At 42.8% G+C, this 26106-nt stretch overlaps 1 pseudogene; it reads right to left on the reverse strand.

The window, feature by feature from the left end:
* Positions 1-7536: 7536 nt before the first annotated feature.
* Positions 7537-26106, reverse strand: part of LOC147458073 (uncharacterized) — a 29693-nt pseudogene continuing 11123 nt past the window's right edge.

The raw sequence follows: 26106 nt of genomic DNA on the forward strand, positions 1-26106 counted from the left end.
TTTAGCGGTTATACATGCACTGAAGTTATGGAGACATTATCTTCTTAGGCGTAAGTTTCAGCTGGTTACAGACCACAAGAGCTTAAAATGAATTTTTACTCAACCAATTCTCAATATGCGACAACAGCGATGGATAGAGCTATTACAGGAATATGACCTTGACATAAAGTATAGACCAGGGAAGGAAAATGCAGTTGCAGATGGTCTTAGCCGAAAATCCTTTCTCGGAGCTATCTCTATTCCAAATAACCCTATCTGGGATAGAATCAAAGAAGCATCTTTGGTAGATCCAGAATACCAACGTATAGTAGCATCAGTCCAGCAAAATAAGATGCCTGAAGCTAAAGATTACTCTCTTATGGGAGGATGTCTTTACTACAGACATAGACTATGTGTACCCAGAGATCCAGCTTTAAAGAAGGCTATTATGTATGAAGCACACGATAGCCCTACATCCAGACATCCAAGCTATGCTAAAACTCTTCATGCTGTCAGGAGGAGTTATTTTTGGTCTGGAATGAAAGGAGACATACTTCGCTATGTGAGGCAATGTCTTTCTTGTCAGAGGATAAAGGCCGAAAGAATCAAGTTATCAGGGCAACTTCAACCTCTTGACATACCCCAGATGAAATGGGAATGCATCAGTATGGATTTTGTTACAGGATTACCTTCTACAGGAGGTTATGATTCTGTTTTCGTGGTTGTTGATATGCTCACAAAAGTGGCTCATCTAATACCCGTAAAGATAACCTTTACTGCTTCAGATATTAGCTGGGTATTCATCAAGGAGATTTTTAGGCTACATGGTCTACCCACGCGTATCGTCAGTGATAGAGATGCCAAGTTTACATCAAAATTTTGGACTTCTCTTTTCCAATCTATTGGGTCACAATTAGCTTTCAGTATAGCGTATCATCCACAGACAGATGGGCAAACTGAAAGAGTTAATCAAGTCATCGAGGACATTCTCAGAGCCTATTGTTCCCAAGAACCAAAGAAGTGGTTACAATATCTACCTTTGGTGAAGTATGCTTACAACTCTTCCGAACACAGAAGCATTGGAATGTCACCTTTCAAAGCTCTTTATGGACAGGACTGTTTAGCACCATTGAACTTCTCAGATCCAACCATCAGGGTAGAAGCATCTAGGAAGATGTTAGAAGATATGGAAGCTTAGACTAGAGCTATTCGCCAAGACATTCATGCCGCTCAGGATAGGCAAAAGCACTATGCATATAAGAACCGTTTAGAGAGAACTTTCAAAGAAGGGGATAAGGTTTTTCTGCGAGTCCGACCAAAGAAAAGCAACTTATCTCTAGGCAGATATAAGAAGCTAAGCCCAAGGTATTGTGGACCATTCGAGATCATTAAGGTTGTGAGTGACCAAGCCTACAAGCTAAAGTTACTTGCAAACTTGAAGGTTCATGATGTGTTCCACGTCAGCTTACTCAAACCCTATATTCCTAACCCTGATCAATTATTGGACTCAGATCAGATAGTCATGCCAGCACACGGAGTTCTCGAGCTCCAACCTGACTATGTACTTGAAACAAGGGAAAGGAAGTTACGCAACAGAACTATCACGGAGCATCTAGTAAAGTGGAAGGATTACCCTGAAGAAGATGCGACTTGGGAGGACGAACCAACGCTCTTAAAAGATTACCCAAACAAATTCTTGAGATGAGGACATCTCAAATTTTTCACATTGGGGAGGTTGTAAGGTCTCTGACCCCGACTAAAAAGAGCACCGTGTACCATGTAATGATCATAATAGAAAAAGTTACTATTTTTAGCAATTTTCTGAATTCTGTTAGTGCCATGATGTTTAGAATGTTTTAAAGCTCCCAAATGTGAATTAAAATAATTTTTGCAAACAAATTCCAAAAATAGTAAGTTTTTGGTCACCCGACCCGTTTAGTTTTGATCGTCTCGAAAAACTGCACCCGTACTCCGAGTTTGAAAAAATTGCATTTTCGGACCCCGACGGCTGCTAAATATGGCAGGTACTCGGGCCACTACGTCTTAGTTAGAGCACCGTATAGCAATTTACGGCATCAAAATCCGACTCGTATGACCCGTTTTAGCCTAAAATCAATTTTTCCAAAAATTGAGCGGGGAGGCACCGGAGCCCGGGACTCTGTGGGAACAGGTCTCAGGCCACTCTAGATCAGCTTTAGCAGCTAGGGGGCGCCTTCTCTCTTTGTGGGAGTCCTGGGAGAGTTTCCAAGCCAGTAACTAAGTGTCAGAGCCAGTTAACCAAGCCAACTGGACAATTAGTGGGTATGGGAACTGGACTTGCCAATGCAGAGACTCAGTGCTCCCCCAGATGCAAATAGCAAGGCTGGTCGATTTTCAGTCTGTAGGAGCCTATTTAAAGGCCACTGCACACACACACACACACACACACACACACACACACACACACACACACACACACACACACAGGCTCACACACACACCCAGTGCACACACACATACACACACACCTACACACACCTTGGGGAAGTGCTATCGGTACACACATCCTTTGAAGAAGAAGCAAGGAGGGAGGTGCTGTCGAATTCTCGCCTCAAGAAGCTCGATTAAATCAGAGAATCAAGAGGATTATCAGCCCTTAATCACGGTAACCACGGTTTAATTAATGCTTTCTGCAAATCAATTTCATTACCATCTAAATTCCTCGTCTATTATGCTTATTCCTAGTCGTAATTCTCTATAATTACTCTCTAATTTCTCTTTAACCATATTCTATTATATTCATCATTATCCCATAGCTGAATTATCAGCCCTTCATCACTCTTAATTAATGATTAATGCATGATTAATAGAATTTTCTCTCTCTAGGTAGCATAGTAATTAATCGGTAAGCCGGTAATTGTGTACATTGATGAGAATCACTCTTTCTATCACTCATTAATATTGTAGCTAAATTAAATTTATTTCTCTTATGCATTAAGATGTAATTAAGGAAAAATTAATCCGTCGTTAAGTCTCTAAGAGTTTATTTTTCTCACACCTATGCATAAGGTGAATCTGCACCATCTAATTGCTAGGAAAGAGATTAATCATGATCTCTCTGGTAATTCCATTAGTGAAATCCTATTATTCTTAATCATCTAAGCCGAGTAATTATCTTTAGAGCCGGTTCCCATAGGATTATGTGTCATCCATAATGATTGCTATATGGAAAAATCTAGACCTCTCATATAGGAGGGATTATTTAATGTTGCTAATCTATCAATTGGTTTGTTATGACGCTTGCGGACTTAGCTCTTTTCTCCAAGCTAATTATTTAAAGTAGTGAGTAAAATGGCCCCGGTTAAGAGAACTCGCTTCGGTGGTGCCCACGACCGCGAGGCGGGAACAAGCAATGTCAATGGAAAGGGAAAAGCTCCCATGGACGAACAAATACCGGCCATCTCACGGGCCATTGACGAAGAAATAGAAGAGGTAGGTCATAATTTTATTCAAGTCGTTTGAATTAACATTGCACACGTTTAGTTAGGAATGAACATATCCCCAAAACATGTTGGAGAAATCCGACGGAAACCTCGGCACTGAACTCATTTGTACATTAAATTCTAAAGTAGGAAAGAAATGATTGATGGGTATGCTGTTTGCAATAGGAAAGAATGTCTGCTAGGGAAAATTTAGCTCTGACATGTTCTGATCACAGGGGGCAGAGTTCCTCGTTAAAAGGCTCTTGAATCCAAGACTTGCTTTCTATGCGGTGGATACGCACGAATTTCTTTCTATGCGGTGGGAACCCACGTCTTCCTTACTATGCGGTGGGAGTGTCCATGTCGTGCTTTTTATGCGGTGGACAAACCTAGTTGTATGGGCAGCTAGGCGACAACGGGAGGACTAAACTCTCGCTGGAGGAGGGATGTTGTACCTCCAGAACATTGGAATTTTAATGAATAAGTTGGAGTATAATTTTTACTAGAATACTGTCTTGGTGTTGTTTTCAAATACTGGTTGAAGGGCTGTCTTAACGAACATTGTGATTTGGAATCTAATCAAGGAATGTTTATGTTAAACAATCATTGTGGTAGTAATTAGGACACACAAGGAAGTGTGAGTGTGGGGGTGGAAAGTGGGGGCTTGGCTCACGTTGCCAAGGCCTATGAGATGGGTGGTCCTGATTGGTTGGGAACTCTCTGTCCCCATAGTGCTTACTTCGATATTACTAATACTCATTGCCCCTAGAGCGGTGAAATCTCGAGAGTACGTGCCTCTGAAACATGGGGAAAAAGACACTCGGGGTTTCTCTCCTCTTGGAAGGTGGGTCTTAGGATCGCTAGATGGTTTAAGTACGCTTCCCCTGCGAGGTGGAGCTAGATCTCATTGCTAGTAGGCTCGAGCTCGACTTACTTGTGATGAGAGAGCGTCCGCTAGCTGAACCCTAAACCACTTTGTTTGATTCCGCTATAGATCTAGTGGCCACCAGGTTCACCATCAGATCCGCTGTTTGATATGGTGGGGTGGGGACATCACAGTGTTGCCTCGTGGGCGACGGGGCATAGCCGCTGATGATGTGATAGTCTAAGGAGATTCGGTCTCGCGTCCTAAGGTCCCAAATGTTGTTTGAAGGGAAGGGGGAGCCCCACTAGTGATATCGCTAGTGCAAGGGGCCCTCCCCACTGTGTATAAAGCACACAGACACAGACATACACACACACACACACACACACACAGGTCACCCCCCCTAAGGGGCACATGCAATGCAAGGACAAGTGTCCGAAGCTCTACAAAAGGAGTAGTTCAACATGCAATAAGGGTACTTACCAAAAAACAAACAAAGGAGAATATAACCAGAAAAAAAAAGGCATTTTGGTTGTTGTTGAGAGATTATTGAGGGGAGAGAGCACGATTAGGGAGAGAGCTTACACTTCCTCTACGTATCTCCCTTGGCTAATTTCTCTATTTACCTGTAATCAGCCAGGTTAACCCGTTGTAAGTGAGTTTAAACTCCATATTCTACAGCTTATTTACATTATGGTGCTGATAACGGTGCCGCTTGGTCATTGTGCGTCTTTTCTTGTTCATGTTAGCATATCCTTCTGTTTTCATAAATAATCTTATTTCAAGGGAACTATTGGTCTACTGTAGAGTGTGGTGCTTGTTCCTCTCCTCATGTTTCTCACAGTTAGCAGCCCGATGCTGTCGTGGATCATCTTTAAACCCTTAAACCGCCGACATCTTTGGTGAACCCGATGTGAAACGAACCGGGGTGGGGGTGAAGATAGAGATGCTAGAACAATTGATGCACTTTATTGAGGATTTCAAATGAATTTGATGGGAATCGAGCAGTTTGAGATGTGCCCAAAATGTTGCAATTGGTTCAAGGATGTTTGCAAGAAGTGAAAGCCATGAAGATAAAAAGCAGATTGATGATGTAGTGGAGATGGCACTTGATGTCGTACATGACCAGTGTGGTATTTTTCTCAAGGACATGATCCAGATGGACTCCTTGCATGCTATAAAGCGGAGATGAAGAGCCGAGGAATTCTAGAAGATCGGATGATTTTGACTTTTGAAGAAGTTGTAACCTACGAATTTAAAGATAAGGTTTGAGAACTAGCAGAAACATATCCCACACAATGGGATTATTTTGCAGATGGGTTGTTCTCCTTGTAGGGATTTGGTTTGACTTTTATGACACCTCAAGCCCCTCAACCTTGGGCCAAGTTCTCACCACAAGCTTAACCATTAAGCCCATCAACCTTGGGCTGGGTTCCCACCTCAAGTATAGCCCTAGCATCTCAAGCATGACAAGCACCTCAAGCATCTCAATCATCAAGCACTTCAAGCATCTCAAGCATCTCAGCCATCGGGCATGACAGGCACCTCAAGCACATCCCTAGCTTACCTATGAAAGCTCAAGGATTATTGAATTGGCAATGAAGGAGATTACCGAACGAAGCCAGATTGTTTTATGTAAAGGAGAAGGGGATCAGATGTAGTTCCTTAACTATGATGAATTTTGGGAACATATTTCTACAAGGAGTAAAGCCAAGGCAAGTACGGCTTTGAAAGTAGCAGATTCAGTTTCAGAGGACCATATTTTGAGTAAACAATGAATTTAATGTTGAAACAAAAATATATGAATTTTTTTCAAAGATTGCTAACATGGAAGTTACCTCCGATAATGGTTCTAGTGAAGAGCTAGATTGCACAACAAATGTTTTTCAAGCTATTGAACTTGGCATGGGATGTTCTCAAAAATCCTATCAAGAAGATGAGCCACTACAGGCTACCAATGGATCTATCAGCACTATAGCTGAGCAGAACGGCAGGTTTACTGTTGCAGATGATTGCATCAATAAAAATATTATATATACAATACCTACAAAAGTACAAGAGGTTGATGAGCCGACATAGGATATGTCTGAGGGTATCCCTTCAGAAGCGGTGCCAAATGAACCTTTGCAGCGTTATGATGGGTTGTTAAGTAGCATGGATGCATATGAGGAAGCAGAGGACGGCATTGATGAGTTTGAAGATTGTCTAGATCATATTGTTTGTGAGCGGGTTATCCATGGAGATTCTACTTATATGCTTATATAGGGGCTGCAAGAGGAGGCTAAAGCTATTTTACATGATCAAGCTCAAAACCCAAGTAAAGATACCTCTGATGATACAGGTTTAGATTGTTTCAAGGTTCTTCATGATGGCAATGAAGCTAGAGGGGGTGATGATACTAAATCACCATGGGTATTGAAAAAGGTGTACAGGTTTCTTCATTTTCTTGGATATTATGCCAATTATGGTAGGATTTGGATGTTATTTTTCCTAATGATGTTTATGACAGTGATGGTTTGGCTGCTTGTAAAAGAGAATCAATGCTCTTTAGGGCTTGCTGGTAACGAGCTTAAGTTGCCAACAGTTTATGGGATGTGGGTGCTACATCGTACTTCAGGCGATGCTCTAGTATATTGTGGAGCCCATCAATGCTATGTGATCTTGAGGGTATTTGATCCAAGAAACTCTAAGGATCTTCAAAAGCAAGTTCAATATGGATGGTTACTTTTGGGTACGCATTGTGATTGCTTTCTGATGGATCCAGGAATAGCATGTTTGTAACAAAAATGCTTGAAGTTGAATGATACAAGAAGTGTATGCTCGTGTGGATATTATGATGCTCCACTATTGGGGCAATTTCTTATTATCCCATTTGATCCTGGGGGCTATTGACGTGCAACTTGAAAATTCAAGGATATCATTTATTTTCTTGTAGCAGGTTATTTGGCACTAGGTTTTGTTTTTGGATTTATGTTATAAAGGAGTAAATTTGGGTATTGTGGTTAGTTAGCTTACATGGCTAGCTTTCAATTGACTTCTTTGGACAATTGATGAAGTATCTTTACATCTTTTGAGTTGGTTCTATTGCCAGAACTTGAGAAGAAGTACTTGATGCCATTCCATGTGCAGACAGACTAAGGCATACTTGAGCTTGACAGAGTTCCCTGAATTGAGCTTGACGGTCAAGCTGTGTGCATAATTAACTGGAGCACTTGAGTCTAGCGAGGTTGACTAAACAGGCTTTTCATAATTGAGTGCTTTGGAGATATGATAAATACGGTTCAAAGATTTGCAAGGGACAGCTACCTAATGATTAAGCCAGACCATTGGTGATAGGGATTAAGCCTTATTTTGTTTTACATGTACTTACCAGCTATCTGAGCTGGATGGCAAGCAGTTTGAGTGCTTATAGCAGATGCAAGATTGAAGACCTGCTGGCACAGACCAGAGGCTGTGCAGGTTCAGAGGGGGTGGATGTCGTGCAGCTCCGTTTTCATGAAGGGAAAGTGAGTAGAAGGAGGCAAAATAAGCTTCTTTGAAATCTATGTATGTAGTGTCAGTGGCCAGGGCTTGATAACAAGCCAACTTTAAGCTAAAAAAATGTTAAATGCGACTAAAAAGGGTCAAAAATATACCTTGTTAATGCTAAAAGAGAGTATTCTTGAAATGGTCATAGCTGGGATTTTGTTGATTAGAATTGCAGTACTTGAAGTGATCTACAGGCTTGATCCCCACTCGGGTTTGGGGAGGAGATCGATCTTTTGCATTTCTTCTCAGGCTCCTCTCTTCTTTGGGTTCTCTACCTTCGCAGTCAGCAGCTTTGTCTTGGGATGCTTATGTCGACGACCATCTCATGTGCGCCTTTCCCACAGGCAATACCCTCGCTTCTGTAGCTATCATCGGCCTAGATGGCTCTGTATGGGCTGCCATCAGCAAGTTCCCTGAGATCAAGACTGTGGCGAAGTGAATGCTTTCAATAGTGACGGGGGTGAACTTGCTCAGTGAGGTTTATTCATTGGTGGCGCAAAGTATCTTGTTGTTCAGGGTGAGCAGGGCATGGTGATTCGTGGAAAGAAGGGTGTTGGCAGCGTGACTATAAAGAAGACAAAATTTGTGCATGGTGTTTGAAGTGGCATTACGACACGCAGGGACGATTTAGTGAAAGAAAGAATTATACCCGCGCGCCATTGAGCACACCCTACATACCCATTAGGTGCTCTCCTCTTATTTGAGTGCTTGGTGGGAAATTAACGCCTTTTGGTGGGGCTCTTGCACGGTGCGGCAGTCAACTGGTGGCGCCTGGTGGGTAGTGGGGCGTAGTCGCTGATGACATGGCAGTCTAAGGAGATTCGGTCCCGCGCCCTAAGGGCCCAAACATTTTTTGAAGGAAAGGGGGAGCCCCACAAGCGATATCGCTAGTGCAAGGGGCCCTCCCCGTTGTGTATAAAGTGCACGCGCACACACACACACACACACACACACACACACACAGGTCACCCCCCCTAAGGGGAAGTTCCACATGCAATGCAAGGACAAGTGTCCGGAGCTCTACAAAAGGAGCAGTTCAACACGCAATAAGGATACTTACCAAAAAACAAGCAGAGGGGAATATAGCCAAAAAAAAAATTAGCCATTTTGGTTGTTGTTGAGAGATATTGATGAGCGGAGAGAGCAAGATCAAGGAGAAAGCTTACACTTCCTCTACGTATCTCCCTTGGCTAATTTCTCTATTTATCTATAATCATCTGGGTTAACCCGTTGTAAGGGAGTTTAAACTTCATATTCTACAACTTAATTACATTGTGGTGCCGATAACGGTGCCGCTTGGTCATTGTGTATCTTTTCTTGTTCATGTTAGCATATCCTTATGTTTTCATAAATAATATTATTTCAAGGCAACTAATGGTCTATTGTACGGTATGGTGCTTCTTCCTCTCCTCACTTTTCTCACAGCTAGGAGCCCGCTGTCTCAGCTCATCTTTGAACACTTAAACCCCCGACAACGAGGATAAGGACTATGGCTTGACTGTTTCCTCTTGGGAGGAGTTGGTGATTGTCTAGACCACCGTCTTTGTGGAGCCACGTCTTTAGAGGAACTTAGTGATTCACTTTTTTCTCGTTCTTTGGATTCCTCCTCTCGTATGGGAGAGAGTCTTCTTCTAGGAGTCTCATCAAGAGGCCTCCTCAGCTCTCTCTTCTCTTGGAGAGGAAGGAAAATCCCATAAGCACAAAGTTATTGAGTAACTTCAGCTTGCAAAGGAGGGTTTCCCATAGCTTGTTACAACCTAGTAACACGTTAATTAACAAACATGGGGGAATCATCATTAGCACCTTCATGTGCAAAATCAAAGTTGTCAATATTCATTCTACTCTCTTGGTTATTGTTAGCCATGCTAATTAAACTTATGTATAAATTACTTTGTGCTTTGGTACCCTCAAAAACCTTAGTCTCTATTCTTCTTTACCTTTGAAAATTAGTTCTCAAGCAACCACACCCGTGGTTTAGAGACTGTTGATTGCAAAGACTAGTGGAGAGGGTCTAACATTGCTCGGTTGATTGTGATTTTTATTGAGCTTGCTAGTAGCTCAATAATGGTTAAGCCAAAGGCAAGCACCGAGAGACTCCATATTAAGATTATAGTTCCCGACGGTGTACCTCGAACTAAGTCCTTTTCAACCAAGATAATAGATCCCTATCCCACTTACCCTATTGCAATGAACAGGTCCAACCTTTCATGGACAACTTAAGGACCTCTCTTCTTAAGCAAGAAAAGAGAAACCAATAGCTCTCATACCAATGTAATGGAAATGGCCTATGAACATTGAGAATAGTGGAATTAAGAGACTATAGTTAGCATTTTTAAGAGACTAATTTGAGAACATAGATGGTGAACTTAGTTAGATGTAGCAACATAACCATTATACTTAATTAACTTGGCATGAACAATACTTTTGCAAGAGAGAGAATTAGAGAACTTGACAATAGTTGAGGACCGGATTTATGTGGAGCCAGTCCCAAAAGGCTTTTGTATTATAATTTCTCCCATAATGAGAGACTTGATACAATACAAGCTTTGTGTTCCTTAAGACCTTGATGGTGCAATGAAGATAGAGAGCTTCATGCACCACAATTATGCCTGTAACTTAGCTAAATGAAAGCATTAACTTATCCCCGACTTCAGTCCCAAGACCTCAAACACCTTAAAAGGTGGAGAGAGCTAGTAGGGAATGAGGGTAGGGAAGAGGAAGAAGAAACGTTCATATGAGAAAGAAATAGTTCCTCACTTACCATCACTCTTCTTGCTTAGCATAGCATAATAACATAGTAATGAAGATGGAGAAGATGGCAAGATTAAGCATTGAAGCATGGCTCTTGGTTGGATTTGCATTCCATAGCCAAGAGTGTTGGTGTAGGCTCTTAACTTCTCAACAAGCTTGGAGTTCTCGCACTTTCACCAAGTGAGAATGAGCTTGAGTGTGTGTGTGAGAGAGTATACCCCCCAAGCACACCCCCATCTTGCTTTGGTCGACCCCTCCTTGTAGCTCATGCTTGCATTTGATTGTCCCCTACAAGCCTAACCAATCACATGCATAGTGCATATCAAGCAACCATGCTAGCATAAAGACAAGTATCCTCCTTCCCCCTTTGAGAGAAATAACTTGATAAATGCATAAATAATTAATTTAATTGGCTAAAACCTTATTGTACCCCTTTAAGGGTCAACCAATAGGCTTTAGGCACACCATGAGGGCAACCTAGCTGGGGGCTTGACATGTGTCCCTTTTGCCTCTTTGATCAAGGGGTGCCCTTTGGATGAGGGAGTGGACACTCAAGCCCATCCCCTACTCTCATGGCTTGCCCCCTCCTTTGTAGGCCTTGCTTTGACTTTTTAGAACACCTTAATCCCCTCTAGCACCTTAGTCATGAAGCTCCTTAGTCATTAAGCACCTCAAGCACCTTAGTCAGCAAGCACGACAAGCACTTCAAGCTTGGGCCGGGTTCCCACCTCAAGCACAACCCTAGCTTGCCTAAGGTCCTAGGTCTAAGTACTTTTAACACTAACCTTTGGAGGTCTTTAATAAAGCTAACCATAAGGTCTTTCAAGCTCTATTAGCTAGGATTACTTTTGACATACCATCTCTCATTTGGACCCATTGACTTTGGCCCCGTGTTGAGATAGGTCCATAGGCACATGTCTATATTCTAACTCTAGGTCTTTCAAGCTCTATTAGCTAGCATTACTCTTTGACACACCATCTCTCATTTGGACCCATTGACTTTGGCCCCGTGTCGAGATAGGAACATAAGCACATGTCTATATTCTAGCTCTTGTTCCCGTTTATTCTTCCACATTAAATGATAAGTTTAATATGAGAAAATCATTTGGGTTAGTTAGATATTAGATTTTATGACACCTAGAATAGAAACCCCCATAGGTATTATTCACATAGGCTCTTAGCACATAGCCAACCACCCTTATATAGACAACCCTCACTGTTATACGTATGAACCCTTTATTGCACTCCTAGAATAGAAACCCCCATAGGTCCTATTCACATAGGATATTAGCACATGAGGATTTTTTTTTTTGTTATGGTTAAATGTGATGAAGGTCTCTGGTTTTTTTTTTTTTTTTGGTTACGCAAGTCACGCTATAGTGTGTGTGTGTGTGTGTGTGCGCGCGTGCACGCCAAGGTGGTGAGAGGGGAAAAATAACGCAGATGCCACGCTGCAGGGTGTGTGTGTGTGTGTGTGTGTGTGTGCACGCCAAGGTGGCGAGAGGGCAAAAATGGCGCAGGTGCCGCGCTGCAAGGTGTCTATGTGTGTGTGTTTGTGTGTGTGTGTGGGGGGGGGGGGGGGGGAGGGGGGTTTCAAGGTGGCAAGAGTGGGGTGCTATGGTAGGCAAGGACAGGAAGGAACCACCTGTAAAGAGGGAGAGAGACTCAACGTGCATGGCAGCAGAAGAGAGAGAGAGAGAGAGAGAGAGAGAGAGAGAGAGAGAGAGAGAGAGAGTCTGAGTGTAGTGGTAGTTGTTGGTGGCTTGAGGCGGCTAGACAGAGAAGTACCGCAGTGTGTTGTAGTGAAGGAGAGGTGCATGAGAAAGTGAAGGGCAAAAGTGGTTGAGAAAAGGAGGACGGGAGTGCTTCAAGTAGCACATGCAACAAACGAAAGGTGGGAAATGATAGGGTGGCGATTAACTGAAAGAAGAGAGGGAGAGGGAATGCCAAAAAGAGAGACAAGGACTCATGTACTGGGTGCTGCCATGCAAAAGGGAGTTAGAGAGAGTGGGAGGAGCAGTGAATGGCTCTCATTTAGAGAGAGTAGTCTAGAGAAGAGTGGGGGACGTAGCATGACGGGGGTGAGAGCAAACAGGGTTGGTGCTGCGACGAGACGCGTGCTTGCTGGGAGTCTGAGTAGTGCACAATGAAATTGTGCGTGACAAAGGTGGGAGAGAGAGACCCCTCTCGCTTCTTGAAATGGGACTCTGAACATGAAGCAGCTGGCTCTATGGTACACACCAATGGCACATGGATCCCTCTAGCGCCATTGCTGATTTCTCGAGTTTAAACTATCCGTGGGTCTTGCCGTCTCTATGGGCTTCAAGCTCAATTTATACATATTGAAATAAATAAGATTTGGGTGCAATGTATGTATTGAAATAGATAAACTTGGATTACAAGGGTCGTTTAAAGGACCCTATTCCATAACATCTCATCGAGGTTAACAAATCCCATAAACTTGCTATGTAATTAAACTTCAAAGCTTTACTTAGCTTCACATGTGTAATATCTTGTCTACTCGTCATGTCGCATGTCTCCTTGTTGCCATGCCCAATAAGGCTTCTCGTCTTCATGCTAGTCACGAGATTCATGATTACCGTTGTCATAATCATAATTGAGAGTCTTTTAAAATAATCTCTTGCAAATTAATCACAATCAGTCAAGCTAATTGTAAATGATAATGATGCATATAATACACTTATCTTTGCATATGTAGACCTCTCTGTGTGAGGTTGATCAAAGCGTAGCTAGGGCTTTGATACCACTTTTGTGTGCGGGACCATCATAATGACAACAACACACCTATTACCTATGTACACGCTCCTCTAGACCGAGGATATCATGACAGAGAGAGAGAGAGATATATATATATATATATATATATATATATATATATATATATATATATATATATAGAGAGAGAGAGAGAGAGAGAGAGAGAGAGCATTGGGTACAATCATCCCCCCCATAGAGTGAGCTGGCTTCCTCTAGGCATGTATTTATATTAATTCCAAAAAGTGACAACTCATAAATGAGGCTATTTACATTCCACTTTGGGGATAAAGACTTTATTGACATAACTAAAAACCCTAATTCTTATTGGCTTATTCCATGTCCTGCTATCTGCTTTCAGCCACCTGCCCATGACTCAGCTACCTTGACCTGCTACATCACGCACACATGACCATAAGTGTTAGTGTCCAACTTCTCAGAATCCATTCCATAACAGTTTAAACTTTGGTATGAGCATAAGATTTGGATTTAGCCTCATGGAAAAATAGACCCAATACAGGTTTATGTTTAGACAACATTGGTGTTCTTAGGAAGGGATTTTTTCATTGATGTTTTTTTGGGACAAAAACTATTTTCTAAGGGGGGAGTAATGCCAGGACAAAGGTTGGTCTAGGGGACTATGACTAAGAGCATGGGTCCCTCAAGATAGAGGGCAGGGATAAGGCCATGGATCCCTAGCTACAACCTGCCTTTGAGAAGTAAATTGAGAACGCACATTTTGGTCTTTTCACAGTGAATCAATTTTGATGTGTCTGCTTATTTTGTATGCCGTGGGTTTTTTGCTTTTCAAGGAAAAGCGCCCACAGTGGGAACCTCTAGGGCTCTAGTACCATAGGCAATACATGTGAGTGAAGTACCAAATCAAGCTGAGATTTCTCTTCCAGCTTAAGATTTTACATTGTGGCACTTTGATTTTTTGTTTGTTCATTTTCAGCATTTTAATTTTGTAACTTTGGGGGGTCATATAACACTGATACACCTCCCCAGGCTCATCACACTAGTAAACTCCCTTTATAATACTTACGCTAAAGGTCAATAGGGTCAAGCCCACTAGAAAGCCCTAGTACATTTCGCACAATGCTTCCTAAATCGGATTAAGAACCTAAGTAACCATTGATTATTAGGAAAGCATTCCCCATGGTATTAAGAGAAGATCTCTAACACCTAACTTGGTCAAACTAGCTTAGTCAGACTGCTTGATTTTTAAACCTAGACAAGTGATTATGACAAAAAATTACATTGAATTAAATGTTTGATACTAAGCAAATGCGGTGAATATTAGGCTACCAATCACAATTAAAGCAGACAATCATAGAGGCAAAAAAGATAAGGGGCAATGCTAATGGACAAGAAACACCTGTTTGTGTCGATGGTCGCGCTTGAGTTGAAGAGTGAGTTGAGATAAAGATTCCATGAAGGTCCAAATCCTATCAATAGCAACACGCTCCTGTACACACTAGGAAACAAAAGGAATACCTCCAGGAGGCACATTAGTGGGAAAAGGTACCAACACTTATTGAACACAACAAAAAACATAAGGAACACTAACCTAATTATTTGCACTCCCCTTAGAGAGTCAAGGGAATAGGATATTGTAGAGGTTGGGGGGAAACCCTAAGGCTAAACCCCTATCCTCATCGTCGAGATAAACAAAGTCATCATCCATGAGACCATATGTGCCATACGTGTAGTCCTGTAAATTTTCTTCTTCATCATAGGTGCCCATGTTTACTAAGAAGGTCACTAAACACCTATAGTCATCTTGGTCAAAAGGGTAGGCTTGTGCAATGGGAGAAACGCTCTCTACTAAATATGGATCAGACGTGGTCAAGATACGTATCAGCCATTCTAACTCCTCAAAATTCCTCTCACATGCTAGCGTACCTATCAAATCCCATTCACATGCAAGCACTGGAAAGACCATGTGAAATATTTGTGAAAAGTAACGAGGGTACCTCTCACCCAAGGCAGGAGTGGATGACTCTAGAGTACTAGCCATATCTATACACGCAAATAGATGATGGTTAGAGTGCAAATATTACAAGGGTCGTGTTCTTGTGCATAATTTGTTTTTATGATTTTGTGTTATGGCTCTTGCTCTTTTACTTTTTTATCTTGTTTTTGTGAGTATAAGGCTTTATGTATACATTCCCTAAGATTGGAGATTAAGAGGTCAGGGAGAAAGGTTGAGAGGGAAGCAAGTGAATAATGGATGTCCACAAACACTCCCCCCTTCCTTGGATAGATCATACCGTTTGAAATGATGTCGTCACCCTTTGAAACCGGTTGTTCCAAGTTGTTATAGGTGAAGATTTTTGCCAGTAGTATTCTATTACCTTAGGTGCCTTGTCGAGTTGCAAGGGTGGTAAGGTACTCTCCCAGGATCGAACTTGAAGTGGTTCATCAGGTGATTCTTGAACATTGGAAGGTGTGGATTCCTTTGTAGCTTCATGGAGGTCCACTATTGTAGGTGGAGGTTGTGTAGAAGCTTTTACCTCTATGGATGTATTACATGAGGAGCTAGAAGCTTCATGGAACTCCCCCCTTCTTGAGCTAGGTGGAATAAATTGGTTTTGCCTTGGAGCCCAAACTAGCTATGGACTAGGTGTGTAGCATTCTGTGATCTTTCCCTTCCCACGGTCTGCCATTGGCTTTAGCGTTACACAGTTTGACTCATATGGGTTTGTTGTCGATAGGGAAGGACACATTTTACGTTTAGGTACCCAAATTTGCTCATTTCTATCATAGTAGCCTTGGGCTTCTAATAGTCGTTTTGGAATCCATCGTGATTTGGTCTTGACTCTCCTAGAGCGCGCTCTTCGTTTTCCAGGGAAATTTTTTCTTGAAATGGATGGGAGGGTTGAGGTAGTTGGAAGTAAGGTCTTGGGGACCCATTGATATGCACTCTTAGGTCGTGCAGGTTGAGTACTTGCAATATTATTGCTTGCTGCAACTACAAGTGTTGAAGTGCTAGGTTCATGGGTAGCCGGCAAAGACGAGTTAACCACCTTGGCTTGTGAATGTTGGCTATCCTTCAACTTTGCTAGAGTTTGCAGCGTAGGTGACTTCGCTTGAATGATAGGGGTAAGAGTCGGTGGTCGCGTCGTGACACTACCATTATCCCAATCAATAGTGCATTTGGTTGCCATCCATGTGCGTCCCAGGTTTACGTTGCCTTCCATAGGTCCCGCGGGCATGACTAGAAACCTCTGTACTATGCTTCCATTGTCATAGACAACAGGGGTCTGAAGGACTCGAAGAATAGCAGTTTTCTTTTTATTAATGCCCTTGACTTGCATCGTACTCGGGGATAGGGTCGGTTTCCCTAATTGACACCAAACTTCATAGGATAACAAATTGTGTTTAGCTCCTGTATCTAATAAGGCATTGTATAGTACTTTCCCATAGGGGCTATTTAGCTCAATTGGGTATCGTAGGGGTGGCTCAAATTCTAATGAGTCGTCATCTGTGTCCTCAAAAAATGCTTGCGTGATTCCCAGATTAGCCTCCCGTTGGCGTCTAAGACGTTGTTGTCGTTCTCGAGCCTCAACTCTTGCTTGGATTTTTCTAAGCTCTGCTTGTTCCTTGGCAGCCTTCTTTTGATGGATGGCTTGCAACTCTTCCTGGCTTAGAGGATCATAATATCTTTTGAATTTACTCCCATTAAGGAATCCAATGGTTTCAACTCCATCTAGAGTCTCCACACGAATGGTACCTTGCGGGGTAATTTCACACAGTCGATATGGTCCCTTACCAGCGTATTTCAATTTCTTCTTTTCATTACGTACCCCGTACATAAGAACTTTATCACCAACCTTGATGTCTTTATCCTTTAAATGGCTATCAAACCACTTCTTTCTCCTATCCTTCTCCACTAGAGCATTTCGCACAGCTAATTGCCTCTCTTCATCTAGCCTTTCCAGGATATATAATCGCTCCACTAAGGGGTTACCATCCCAACCTTCTTGCTTCTTGAGAAGCTACTCGAAGACTAGGAATGACAAAATCCCATGGCATTACTGCTTCTTGGCCATACACCATCTTAAACGGTGTGCAATCAATAGCAACTTTATACGCAGTACGATAAGCCCATAAAGCTTATGTAAGCTTTAGGTCCTAATCAGTGCGATGAGCCTCAACTGTCTTTGTCAAAATGGAGATGAGAGTTTTGTTGGTACTCTCAGCTTGTACTCTCAGCTTGACCATTTGCTTGGGGATAATCGGGTGTCGACTTGTGGTGAGATATCATGAAGTTTGATGTGAGTTCTTTTATTACTTCATTTATAAAATGAGTTCCATTGTCACTCACAAGTTCAAAGGCGCATCCAAAACGTGTGATAATGTTCTCAAAGAGGAACTTAGCTGTTGTTTTTGCATCCGCCTTTCGTGTTGCTTTTGCTTCAGCCCATTTGGTTACATAATCGGTAGCCACAATGATATATCGTGATTGCGTGTTACGTGCAGCCGGACTAATCGGTCCTACAAAGTCTAAGCCCCACTTTTCAAATGGTTGGGTTACCTTGATGGGATGTAGAGGCATCCTATCCCTTCTTTGTGGCTTCTTGAAGCGTTGGCATTCATCACATCCCTTTGCAAAAAGTGATGCATCCTTAAACAGAGTGGGCCACCAATTGCCTGACTGTAAGATCTTTCGGGCAGTCAACTTTCCTGAAAAGTGACCACCAGCTACGCCCATGTGTGCCTCTTGTAGAATATATAAATACTCATCCTCGCGGGCACAGCGTCTAAGAACATCATCTTTTCCTAGTTCCAGCCAGTAAGCAATAGGGTTCGCATTCCTTGATTAATTTTCGAGCTATATCTTTTCGCAGCTCTTTGGGTGGAAAACCATTAACTAAGAAGTTAACAATCTTTTCACTCCATTCAGGCATTGTCTCAACAATGAACAAAGGAGTATCAGGCAATTCATCATCAACCCCCGTAGGAGCTTCGCCATTAGGGATACGAGATAAATGATCCGCCATGACATGTTTCCTCCCAGGCCTCACAACAACGGTGAAGTCAAACTCAAGAAGAATTAACAACCATCGTGTAATTCGACCTGTGGAACACGGCTTGTTTACCAAATATAGCAATGCTTGATGATCAACATAAAACACAAACTTGGTAGCAAGAAGGTAATAGCGAAATTTCTTTACTGCGTAAATCATAGCTAGACCTTCGCGCTCTGTAGTAGTGTAGTTCATCTCGGCATCATTTAATTGGCGACTTGCAAAGCTAATAGGGTAGTCCAATTTATGTTCTCCTGGTTGAGTTAGAACACACCCAATAGCAAAGTTTGATGCATCAATATGCACATGAAAAGGTACATTCCAATCAAGTGTTCGCAGGATTGGAGCACTTGTTAGGGCCTTCTTTAATAACTCATAAGATTGATGACATTCTTCCGTCCAGTGAAACTCGATAAGAAGCTTGTACAATGGACGCGCTATCTCGGAAAAGTTTAAAATAAACCTTCGATAATAACCAACATGGCCCATAAATCTTTGAACTCCTTTATAGTTCGTAGGTGGTGGCAAATCGGCAATGGCTTTAATCTTACTCTCATCTGTGGATATCCCGTTCTTGGACACTATATGCCCTAGAATGGCTCCATGCTTAACCCAAAATTGGCATTTGAAAGGGTTCAATGAGATGCGATAAAATCTGCACCTTTCAAATATTTTTCGTAGATATAACAAATGCTTCTCCCAAGAAGAATAAACACAAAGGTCGTCTAGGAAAGCTTCACAAAACTCCCTTAGAAATTCTTTAAACGCAGTGTTTATTAATCGTTGGAATGTAGCACGGGCATTTGTTAAGCCAAAAGCCATAACATGAAATGCAAACACTCCAAACTCTGTGATAAAATCAGTTTTAGCTTGGTCCTCTAATGCAATTGTGATTTGATTGTAACCAGAGTACCCATCTAAAAAGCTATAAGCTTCCTTGCCCGCAACTCTTTCAAGCACATGTTCTGAATATGGCAAGGGATAATGATCTCTCCTAGTGGCTGCATTAACTTTCTTGAGATCCACGCACACTCTTAGTTTCCCATTCTTTTTTGGCACAATGACTATTGGAGAAACCCATTCTGAGTGCTCAATAGGGTATATGAATCCACATTGGATAAGTTTTTCAATCTCCTCTTGTACAATTTTGGCATACTTAGGATTCATTGGATAGGGTCATTGCTGGACGGGTTTAGCAATGTTGATCATGGGAATTGTATGTTGCACCACAGAAGGTGGAACGCCCTTCATGTCATGATATGTCCAAGCAAAGATATCCTTGTATTCCTTGAGGAGCTCCTTAAGTACAGCCTCTTCAGTTTCGGTAAGGTCTTGAGCAATAAAGACTGGTTTAGACTCCTCACCTGGTTCTGCTAATTCTATCTCTTTAACTACCGTTGGACCATCATAGACTCCACTGCTTCCATTGGTAGATATTCGTTGGGCTTTGGCATACACAACCTTTCGCTCCCCCGTGGTATAAGATTTAAAATGTTCAGGAGTCGTATGTAAGTCAGCAGGCTCTTGTCCTGACAGAGACCTTTCTTTTAGTTCTGCTTCCTTTTTTTGTTGTGCTAACTCTCGGTTTTGACGTCTTCCTATAGTTCGACTCAATTTCGGCTCTGTAACCTCCAATTGAGCGAGGTCAATGGGTCGCGGGCTGCACCACATGACACCATGGAGATGTTCACCCCAATTGTCTACTAGCTTTCGATGAGCATCACATGCCCCTAGATAGCTAAGCCATTCTGCAATAGATCTTTCCTTGTTTATCCTAGCTCTCACATTTGCTCGATATCGTCGTCTCTTATATGACCTTTGTTTCTTGTTAAGGTTTTGATTTTGGTAAATGTTTGAACTCGACTCGCCTGATAGATCTTCGCTTGTATCTTCTTCACTCTCATATAAATTACCATAGACGGTCGTACTAGGCCTTGAGTGTTTAGTTTCTATACTTGGTTCACTCGATGTTTCCTCAGGTTCTGAATCCATTTCCCCCTGAGATTCCGTTTCTGATGTGTATTGGCCTGAAGCCTTTGAGGAATCATCAGTTTCACTCTCAGGTAGGTGTGCCTCTTTCTTATCATCGGATGTTACATGCGCTACACCTAACATGTTTACTGGTGCAATGTGTGGTATCTCTTCCCCATCTGGTGTTACCCAGGTTGTTCCTCTAGCTCCCCATGTATCTATAGTTGCCGCTAGGTGTACCCAATCGACATTGTCTGACTCAGCCATTCCGGGTAGGATATCCATATAAGGAGAGTTCTCCCCAATATCCGTGTCTTCGTTACACGTGTAACAATATTGTAATGGAGCTGAGTGAATTGTTGTGTCTGATCGATTATCAATGATGAATTTATTTCCTAGAGGATGCGTTCGACCACTTAAAAGATCAACTCGAATGACAGAGTCTTGGAACTGTAAGTAGACGTGGTTTTTGGACCAGCCATGCACCATTTTTGCTTCCCTCATGAATGGACGCCCTAAGATCATCTCAAATGACATAGGATGCTTGGAAAAATCCATAACAATGAAAGTCTGCCTTACCTTATGTCCCAAGACCTTGATCCTGAGATCCTTTAGCATTCCAATAGGCGTAACAATAGATCCATTAGCCATTTTTACCACTACGCTTGTGGCTTCAAGGTGAAGTCTCCCCATAGACTCCCAACAACTCTTTGTCACCATGCTGACTCCCGCACCACCGTCAAGGACCCCCTTTACAGTTAATCCTTTAGTAGTGATTGGTAGAGTAGCATTAGATTCATCACCTTCAAAGTATTGCCCCAACTTGTTAACGGGTATTTCAATTACAGATTCATGTCCCGCTAAGTCAGATGGTGGTGCTAAATGTTCCTCATCATTCATTACCAAGTCAGGTTTGTTCATATGTGCAAACTGTGGTAATCCGGCCTGTAATTCTCCATTGAGAAGCGCTCGCAGTGCTAGGAATAATTCTGGATCTCCGTATAACTTAGATATGATAGTCGTACGTGTTTCTGAGGACATGAAATCCATCATCTTGGCAACATTTAATGGCATCTTGTGGGACGTAGGACCATGACAAGAGAATGGTGAAGATGGAATCTCCACTTCCTCAAGGGGGTTGGGCATTCCCTCACCAAACATTCTCTCTAGTAGGAAAGGTGTGTGTCCACTTTCAGATGTCCTACCCTCACTCTCTTCCCGAATGATACTGGGTATAGCTAACGGCCTATAGTTCTTGTGAGGTTGAACTTGTGTGGGAAACACTGTGTCCGACATCTGGATATGTTTGGGTTTAGGTTCTAATTTTCGTTGAGTTTCTTCCACCAAACCCCTCAGTTGTTGGACTCGTTCAATTTCCACTGTTGGGTTTGGATAGGTTCCAATCTTTCTCTTGCAATCCTCATTTTTTGTCTCTCGTGGCTTATCTTGGGGGTTCGCAACTGGGTGGTTTAACTTTGAATACTCTTTTGGTGTTCGTCGTAATTCCCTCTCATGATCCTCCTCACTGGCTTTTTCCTTTGTAGTAACTGTTTTGGTCTCCGTGGTCTCTATCGAATCTGAGTCATCCTCAGGGTCATTTATATACACGGGATCCTCTCATGTCCCTATGTTAGTCTTTGAACTAGGTTTTGAGCTAGAAGCATTAAGGGATTTCTTTCTTCGTGTTTTCTTCTTTCTCGCTCGGCCAATGGATGCAGCATCTCTCTCTTCGAGGATGTAATTTTGCTTTTGGAGCATCGACCGTGTGAGTGCATTCACTGGTACTATGTTTATAGTTGGTGGTGTCCCATCAACAATCTCTATTAAGTTCAATGGTGTGATTTTCGGTGCGTTTGGATTGTTAGGACACTGTGCGATCAAATGATCTATGCCACAACGATTACAAGTGAGTATTGGCATTGCCAATGCACTCCCTTGACTTGTTTGCATTAGTGCAGCATTCTTTTGCACTCTAATGGGGCACTCAGCTACTCGATGTGGTCCACCACATTCGTAGCACTGAAGAGGTGGTCTCCTGGCAAAACTATTAATGTTTTGGCCTCTTGCTGCTAGCGCAGTAGCTTGATATACCGGTTTGATTTGTCCCCAATGGTCTTCCATATAGTACATGGGACACTCCTCAAGCATGTCGACTCCATAGGTGATACTAGAGTCTATGTCCTCTTCGCAATCTACATAAGTACTAGATGACTCGCAACCTATTTGGTTCATAGGTGTAACTCTTGGATGAGGGGGTTGCGGTCCTAGCACTGGAGGTGGCAACGGTGTGGTTTGGACCACATTTTGGGTTCTAGGGACCATGTGTTGTAATGGCAACTGTTGCTCCATGGGTGGGGTAGGCATCAATGTAGGAACTCGAGGTGAGTCTGCCCAAGCTATAGGCGGTCTATTTTCCATGATGCGTTTAAGCATTAGGCAATCTTTCGCTTGATGGCCATACCTACCACACGCGTTACAAGTCCCGTTAAAATTTACTCTGAAAGTAGGGCATTCACTCGTAGTATGTGATCCCAAGCAAATTGAGCACCATTGTTGCTCCCTTCTTGGACACATATGAGTGTTTTGTGGAGCACGATTACCCCTAAGGCTTTCTTGGATGGCCTTGGTGAGATCTGCCAAAGTCATCTCAGATATCGTTTGCTCTTTCACGATTGGCTTTATCTTCATTGGCTCATGCCCTGACGCTTGCGAGCTACTAGACTTCGGCTCGGCAGACACTCTTTCTCCTGCAATCATTAAATTATCCTCCAATTGGATTGCATTCATGGTGACTGCTTCCCAAGTAGTGATACCTCTAATGACTAGGCCATTATAGATACTTTCATGTCGTAGTCCCCTAATGAATCTATCGAGAAATTGGTTGTTGATGAATCGCTCGTTGGGATTGCATCGAGAACTCAAATTCTTTAGGCGACTAATGAAGTCTCTCACGGATTCACCGTCTTCTCATTGGGCTTTCTAGAGCTGAGAGGCTACACCCCAAAGTACTCCCTCTCGTATGTGCTCTTTCAAGAACAATCTCATAAGAGTAGAGTAGATCGTTTTCTCTTCTACTCTTAAGGTTCTATACCAATCTCCAGCCTTTCCACTTAGGGTCAAACTCAAAGCCTTACACTTATGTAGCTCATTGTGCTCTTCCAAGGAATTGCACACATGTTCAAAGACTTCCATATTCTTTCTAGCATCTCCGTCTCCACTGAATTTCTATGTGAGCTTAGCTACTTGAACTGCCTTACTCCTAGGCTCTCTATTAGGTGCACTGCGCATGTTTTCCGCAATAGAGCGACCAATAGTTTGAGCAAATGCTGCCAAATCTCCTATTTGAGCAGGTATAATGGGTGTTTGTGCTCTTGGAACCACATGTGATATGGGAGTTGGCCTTGGCCTTGGCATACGTGTGGCTCTTGGGTCCCATATTTCGTATGGTGGTGTACCAGACGGTGGTCCAAAGTTTACAGGCATGGCCCTAGGCATAGGGGGTGCCTGATATGGCATGTTATTATTAAATGGCATGAATCCACTTGTATAAGAGATTGGATAATGCCATTGTGGATTGTAAGCTCTTGGAATAATCGGAGGTGTAGGAGCTACATGAGGCTGAGGTACGACAGGTGCACATGATTGATACATACATGTAGGTATAGTTGGGGGCACTGTGCTACTAGGCATCGGTGCAGTATTAACAAATGAACTCCATGGTGTACTTCTTGTCATGCTCACCACTGGGATATGCATGGTAGCCGTAGTGTCATTAAGAGAAAGATGAGCTAGATCTGGGAAGGTAAAGCTGCCACTTGTGGGCTCAGATTGTACTGAGGCTCCTGGCGAAACAACATATGGAGGATCAATGGGGCTCACTGAGGGAGTCTCCATTTGTGATAGGGTTGGTTGGTTGGCCTTTCCTGTATCCAAGAATCTCATTAGGCCTGTTGAAGGCATGTTGATCCCTGTGTTCTGTCTTTCTAACTCGACAATCCTATGGAGGACATCACAGACTTTCTGTTGTTGCTCATCTATGCTAGTAGCACCCGATGTGGATTGTAGAACATCTAACCAACCCACATGATAGGTGTGTCCTGTGTACTGATCAGTTAAAGCTTCTGCTTGTAGGTCATACTCCCAATTTTTGTTTAGGAATATCCCATCTAGGCCTGGCGTGCTGGAGGTTTCCCTCGAAGTGGGAGCATTATTGCTCCTCATCGCTTGCCCCTCCGTGACTGCTACCTTGGGAGCACTCGGTTGCTCGGCTTGCATGATTGTTGTCATAGGAGCCTTTGCTTTCAGGGCTCGACTTTGTTCTAGCCTTCGTAGGTTCTCAATTTCCCTCTCCCTTGTTGCTTGCATATAGCGTTCGATCTCTTGTACTTCGGCAAGACTCCTACCATCGGGTAGTAGAACCTCAGAGGGAGATAGTCCTAAAGGATAAGGAGGTGCAGTGGATGGAACATTCACATGCACACTCTCAAGAAGCATAGGGTCTATTTTAGGCATGAATGACGAATTTACTTCCCCACTCCCTTCATTTATTTCATTAACCGCATGTTCGGAGCGAGTAGCTCTACTAAGGGTCTCTTTTAAGCGACTAAACACGCTCGACCCGGGCCGTGGGCCCATGGCATGCATGTTTTGACTTGAACTATCAGGGTTTGGTGTAGGATACCCCTCCATGACTTCGTAGTCAGAGGAAGAATCACTAAACGCAATATGAGGATCTTGGGTCGCGCTACCTTGAGTCCCGGCCGAAGGTCCAGAACCTAGGGTGGAGGAATAATGGGTGCCCTCGTAAATGGAGGCACTACCAATATGCTCGTGCTCTAACACTCGTCCAGAGCGTAGGTTCATATGACTTGGATCCCCTAGAAGTGTCAGTGAGTGCCCGTGAAGGCTGCTCACCTAGTATTTTTGGGTGTTTTGCAACCCAAGTCTTTTCTTATTTATTTTTTTTTAAATTTTTTGGTCCTTTTTTTCTGACCCAGCTATAGAATAGAACGTATGATAGCTCAAAACGAGCGTCTCGATCAGAGGGACGTGCCGTGCTATACAGCCCTCCGTTTGGTCACTTTATGCCCTCGGAATCCCTAAAACCGTCAATTTCTAGTAGGGAACTAGGCCCAAATTAGAAAGTCTAAGGGTGCAAGTGGGAAGAGAAGGGAGGAGAGTGGAGGACTTGCCCCACATGCTCTCATTCCCTCTTGAGGGGGTAGGGTATATATATAAGAGTGAGTCTAGTATATATCAGAAGACTGAGGACTAAGGCCTTGGCTTGGGCTTGGGCTTCCCGATCTCGATCAAAATTTTAGTGTAGCCCCCCAGTCACTCACGCTTAAATAACGATTATTTTAATTATTTTAATTTATTATTTTTTAATTTTTTTTGGTGACGTCCGCGCGCGGTTTAGGTGCCCCTTTCTTGGCCACACACACTGTCAACACCTACCTAACCTCTCTGTCCACAGCTCACAGCTCACTACCTTATCTACTTACTAACAGTGCTGCTAACCACTAACTAATCTACTAACTAATCTGTTAACCACTCTGCTAACTGCTTACTGACAGTGAGCTAACTGTCCACCTACTTCCTCTCTCACTCACTACCTTACTGTGCAAAGACTCTGTGCAGGCAAACCTTGACAGAAAACTATGTACAGACTGTGTGCAAACAGAAATTGCTAATTGTCTACCTACTTATTCATTCACTGCGAACAAGTTAACGACTACTAATT

This window comes from Adiantum capillus-veneris, chromosome 5 (genome assembly GCF_014529385.1).
Source record: "Adiantum capillus-veneris isolate H3 chromosome 5, ASM1452938v2, whole genome shotgun sequence".
Lineage (NCBI taxonomy): Eukaryota > Viridiplantae > Streptophyta > Polypodiopsida > Polypodiales > Pteridaceae > Adiantum > Adiantum capillus-veneris.